At 45.1% G+C, this 6,000-nt stretch overlaps 1 long non-coding RNA gene across 1 annotated transcript in view; it reads left to right on the forward strand.

Moving 5' to 3' along the window:
- Window positions 1-4,610, forward strand: part of LOC105008055 — a 42,623-nt gene extending 38,013 nt beyond the window's left edge. The window contains exon 5 of the long non-coding RNA XR_827606.4: window positions 4,437-4,610. This is a non-coding gene — a long non-coding RNA (uncharacterized LOC105008055). The remainder of the gene's footprint in view (window positions 1-4,436) is intronic.
- The last annotated feature ends 1,390 nt before the right edge of the window (window positions 4,611-6,000 follow it).

Below are 6,000 nucleotides of genomic sequence, written 5' to 3' on the forward strand. Positions count from 1 at the left end.
AGAACGTTTTGAGTTCCGAGAGATTGTATGATCCCTACACAAAATTCCCTGAATGAACATCCAGGGTCCCATTCAGAGTTCCACCCTGGGTCTCAAGGGACATTTGGACATTTGTCAAGATGTTTTATACAGGTGCTCTGGCAGACCAAAATGTGTACTTTGAGAAATCTATAGACTTAAAGTAGCACAGTAGAGTAATCTAGGGTTCATGTGAAGTTCAGAGCTTTGGTAGAGGCAGACCCAGTCTGACAGGGTGGAGTTGGTGAGACTGTTTCTTAGAGCAGCCCCCCTCCTCCAGCCAGCCCTCTTCCTTATCCTTTATGTTTATCAGGACTGGGGATGGAGTACACGTTCAGGACTCTAGCATTAGCAGTTTGAGAGGAGAAGGATACCCAGGTCAGCAGTCCTTAAGGAAAGGATAGATTTGGCTGAATGAAACATGTCTTCAATTACCAATAACCTCTCCCCCACTAAATATCATGGGATCTTATAAACTCTGAATAATCTGTAATCTGTAAAAATGTGATAACTGGGTTGTCTTGTCTGTTATTCCCAGCTGTGGTGTGATAACTGGGTTGTTGTGGTGTGATAACTAAGTTGTTGTGGTGTGATAACTGGGTTGTCTTGTCTGTTATTCTCAGCTGTGGTGTGATAACTGGGTTGTTGTGGTGTGATAACTGGGTTGTTGTGGTGTGATAACTGGGTTGTCTTGTCTGTTATTCCCAGCTGTGGTGTGATAACTGGGTCTTTGTGGTGTGATAACTGGGTTGTTGTGGTGTGATAACTTGGTTGTTGTGGTGTAATAACTGGGTTGTCTTGTCTGTTATTCCCAGCTGTGGTGTGATAACTGGGTCTTTGTGGTGTGATAACTGGGTTGCTGTGGTGTGATAACTGGGTTGTCTTGTCTGTTATTCTCAGCTGTGGTGTGATAACTGGGTTGTTGTGGTGTGATAACTGGGTTGTCTTGTCTGTTATTCTCAGCTGTGGTGTGATAACTGGGTTGCTGTGGTGTGATAACTGGGTTGTTGTGGTGTGATAACTGGGTTATCTCATCACAATCGCCTGGAGCTATTCCAGTTAGGATACTAACCCTGACCCTTAACCTTTGATACTTTAACATGAACCTTTAACCTCCCTGCATCCCTTTCATCAGTATTGAGTTCCTTATGATCTTATCTCAGAATATCAGTGCTGATCCAAGAGCTGTCCATATTGTCATATGTCAGAGTATCGGTCCTGATCCAGGATCTGTCCACATGATCTTATCTCAGAGTATCAGTGCTGATCCAAGAGCTGTCCATATTGTCATATGTCAGAGTATCGGTCCTGATCCAGGATCTGTCCACATGATCTTATCTCAGAGTATCAGTGCTGTTCCAAGATCTGTCTATATGATCTTATTGCCTGACGACTCAAACAAAACTCTTCTGCTGAACTTTTGTTCACTAAAGAAGAAACAAATATCTGTGGGCGTGGCAAAGGCCCAGATGTTGCAGACAGACAGGAGAAGATGTCCGTCTGACTCATCTGATTGGCTGAACTCAGTTATGTCTTCTTGTCCCAACAGTATTTGAAGGAGTTATAATGAGCTCAGACTACTTCTGCCTTCTGGGTATCTGTATGTCCCAGTCCACCTTCCCAGTCTGAATGTAGGTTTGTCTTCCTGAAGAGATCACATCATTATTACGTTCTGTTTGTATCAACAAGAAGCAGCCTGGAGAGGGGGGCTGGTCTGCTGCTGTGTTGGGCTTGAGCTAAGGAGATAAACATGGGGAATATGTGAGAAACAGGGGGAACCTGCCTGGTCTAAACATGGGGGACTATGAGGAGGTGCAGAGTGGAGCTGTCTGGGCTGGATATGGGGGAGTATTGAGAATGTGCAGAGTGGAGCTGTCTGGGCTGGACATGGGGGAGTTTGAGGAGGTGCAGAGTGGAGCTGTCTGGGCTGGACATGGGGGAGTATTGAGAAGGTGCAGAGTGGAGCTGTCTGGGCTGGACATGGGGGAGTTTGAGGAGGTGCAGAGTGGAGCTGTCTGGGCTGGACATGGGGGAGTATTGAGAAGGTGCAGAGTGGAGCTGTCTGGGCTGGACATGGGGGAGTTTGAGGAGGTGCAGAGTGGAGCTGTCTGGGCTGGACATGGGGGAGTATTGAGAAGGTGCAGAGTGGAGCTATCTGGGCTGGACATGGGGGAGTATGAGGAGGTGCAGAGTGGAGCTGTCTGGGCTGGACATGGGGGAGTTTGAGGAGTTGCAGAGTGGAGCTGTCTGGGCTGGACATGGGGGAGTATTGAGAAGGTGCAGAGTGGAGCTGTCTGGGCTGAACATGGGGGAGTATGAGGAGGTGCAGAGTGGAGCTGTCTGGGCTAGACATGGGGGTCTATGAGGAGTTGCAGAGTGGAGCTGTCTGGGCTGAACATGGGGGAGTATGAGGAGGTGCAGAGTGGAGCTGTCTGGGCTGGACATGGGGGAGTATGAGGAGGTGCAGAGTGGAGCTGTCTGGGCTGGACATGGGGGAGTATGAGGAGGTGCAGAGTGGAGCTGTCTGGGCTAGACATGGGGGTCTATGAGGAGGTGCAGAGTGGAGCTGTCTGGGCTGGACATGGGGGAGTTTGAGGAGGTGCAGAGTGGAGCTGTCTGGGCTGGACATGGGGGAGTTTGAGGAGGTGCAGAGTGGAGCTGTCTGGGCTGAACATGGGGGAGTATGAGGAGGTGCAGAGTGGAGCTGTCTGGGCTGGACATGGGGGAGTATGAGGAGGTGCAGAGTGGAGCTGTCTGGGCTAGACATGGGGGTCTATGAGGAGGTGCAGAGTGGAGCTGTCTGGGCTAGACATGGGGGTCTATGAGGAGGTGCAGAGTGGAGCTGTCTGGGCTGAACATGGGGGAGTATGAGGAGGTGGTGGATGAAACTGTCTGGGATTGATGTGTTGGTATTGAGCTGTGAAGAAACTACTGTATGAAGAAATGCCCCAGGCTCCATAACAAGAGAGAGAGAGAGGTATTTACTTATGCAACATGAATAACAAACCTACTATTCATCTTACTGTAACTCTTCTATTGACACTTTTCAGTACCATTGAGGAAAAAGAGATAGAGAGGTAATACATCCCTTTGTAAGTGTATCTTGCTATTTTCAACCAGTGAAATTAAACATAAATCAGACTTTTTGCTCCACTTTGCTACTTTAGACCACTCTATCCCCTGTATAGTACACTACTTTAGGCCAATCTATTCCCTGTATAGTACACTACTTTAGGCCAATCCATCCCCTGTATAGTAAACTACTTTAGGCCAATCTATTCCCTGTATAGTACACTACTTTAGACCACTCTATCCCCTGTATAGTACACTACTTTAGACCACTCTATCCCCTGTATAGTACACTACTTTGGGCCACTCTATCCCCTGTATAGTACACTACTTTAGGCCAATCTATTCCCTGTATAGTACACTACTTTAGACCACTCTATCCCCTGTATAGTACAGTACTTTAGGCCACTCTATGCCCTGTATAGTACACTACTTTAGGCCACTCTATGCCCTGTATAGTACACTACTTTAGGCCACTCTATCCCCTGTATAGTACACTACTTTATGCCACTCTATGCCCTGTATAGTACACTACTTTAGGCCACTCTATCCCCTGTATAGTACACTACTTTAGGCCAATCCATCCCCTGTATAGTACACTACTTTAGGCCAATCCATCCCCTGTATAGTACACTACTTTAGGCCACTCTATCCCCTGTATAGTACACTACTTTAGGCCACTCTATGCCCTGTATAGTACACTACTTTAGGCCAATCTATTCCCTGTATAGTACACTACTTTAGGCCACTCTATGCCCTGTATAGTACACTACTTTAGACCACTCTATGCCCTGTATAGTACACTACTTTAGGCCAATCTATTCTCTGTATAGTACACTACTTTAGGCCACTCTATGCCCTGTATAGTACACTACTTTAGACCACTCTATGCCCTGTATAGTACACTACTTTAGGCCAATCTATTCCCTGTATAGTACACTACTTTAGACCACCCTATTCCCTGTATAGTACACTACTTTAGGCCAATCTATTCCCTGTATAGTACACTTATATTGACCAGGCTTAGAAATATGCCATTAGGGATGCAGAGGTTTGATTTGAGGTCACACATGACTGGTCTTCCTCCCTTCTCTCCCCTTCTCTCCCCCTCTCTCCCCCTCTCTCTCCTTTTTGCTCCCTCCCTCCCCCTCTCTCTCCTCATACCAAGCGGTGTTCTGGGAGCCCAAGTGATTTAAATTATTCATCGGTCTCTACCCCCATGGCGTAGCTCCACGGGCGTTAATACCATTTTATTGTTAGTTTATTATTGTTTTTCTTTTCCACTGGTTCCTGGAGGTTCATTCTCCACTCTTAACTTTGTTTTTCCTCTCACTGTAATTCTATTCCAGACCCTCAAGACACTAGAAAGATTGGGCTTTGCCAGGAATACCAGGCCAAATGGCTGGTGGGCTGCTGGACAGAAGAGCTCATTCCCCTCAACACAGACCGCCACGGTAGGTAATTAACACCCGCTACCGCCAAATGCGAGTAGTTGTTTCCTGTTCGCATAGATTTACCAAAACTGCCCGCCACTGTGTCCAGTAGACATTAGCCAAAAAGACATTAGCCAAAAAGACAAAGATACCTCCCAAAACGTGTTAATCCTAAAAAAAACACAAATCAGCTCCAATGAATCAGTCCAGATTCTCACAGACTCTGATTGGACCTTCAACCACGTATATCATGAGCGCATCACTTGGTTGGGTGGCAAAAGTGTTGGCTAATTGCAAAACAGGCGGTGTTGCTCTATATAAGGGCGGAGATAAACATTTTGCTTTCCTTCTAGCTAGCTTGATATCAGAAATGTGGCAGCACATTGCTGGGATAAAAAGGCCAGCAGCGGTAAAAGTAATATCAGCAAAAGAATGCTAGTACCCTGTCACAGCAAAGAAGAAATGTTTATTTTCTGCAAAGTGGTGACAGGATAACACCGGAAATGTACAGGATTGGCTAATCTATGACAAACATTCATCGGACAAAGAGCAGACAAATTCATTTATATATATACTTTTTTTGTCACGTTTGTTGTACATGTTGTTTTAAGTTTTTGAAGCATCCATGTGTTTGTTTTCTGTAATTTGTCATTTACTTTGAGGTACAAATGTGTCTGGTAACAAGCCTAGTTTGGCTATCCCGCCATTAGATGAATGTTGTTGACCTGGATTCAAACCTGGGTCTTCCATGTCAAAATGGTGTGTCTTTAACCCCTACGCCACTATGTTGTACATATGCCAAATGTCGGTATAGCATCTCAACATTAGATAATTTTGTCATGCATTAACATTATGCCAAGTTTGAATATTTCGCTAGACAGCAATAAGCATTCTGTTAAACTGACTAATGTTTCTAATTAAGTTTACCTCCACCATAAATAGCATCTATGAACTGTATGGCTTTTGCCACTGGCCATTTTTACAGCTTATTAGCCAGTAATAGGCTTACTAGTAATCTACAAACTTACTACTTGGAATAGTGATAAGAATTGAGCAATTGCTAGCGACACTGAAGATGAACTTTTCACTACCAAAGCAAGCACAACAACGCTTGTTTTTTCTTTCTTTCTTGAATGTCATTGATGAAATATCTATCAATATAGGTGACGAAAACTGACTTTTTTGTGAAGTGAAAAGACGAGAGAATCGTCTCCTCTTTTACTGCGCAAAAGGGTGGTGATGTACTGTATATTACTCCAAAAAGCACGCATGGATGCGTACTTGGAAAAACCACTAGAAATTTTCCGAATATAACCGTAAACAGTTTTATTTTAGGCTTACTATAACATAGCTACTCAAGGTTGTAGCCAGCAACGTTTTTGTCTATCCTGAACACGGGTCTTCTGGCTTGGCATTCCGCGTCTCTGACCACTGTACTATGTAACAAGGGTCGGGCGGTCAGGGGGCGACATTCATGCTT

This window comes from Esox lucius, chromosome 19, assembly GCF_011004845.1.
Source record: "Esox lucius isolate fEsoLuc1 chromosome 19, fEsoLuc1.pri, whole genome shotgun sequence".
NCBI classification, from domain to species: Eukaryota; Metazoa; Chordata; class Actinopteri; order Esociformes; family Esocidae; genus Esox; species Esox lucius.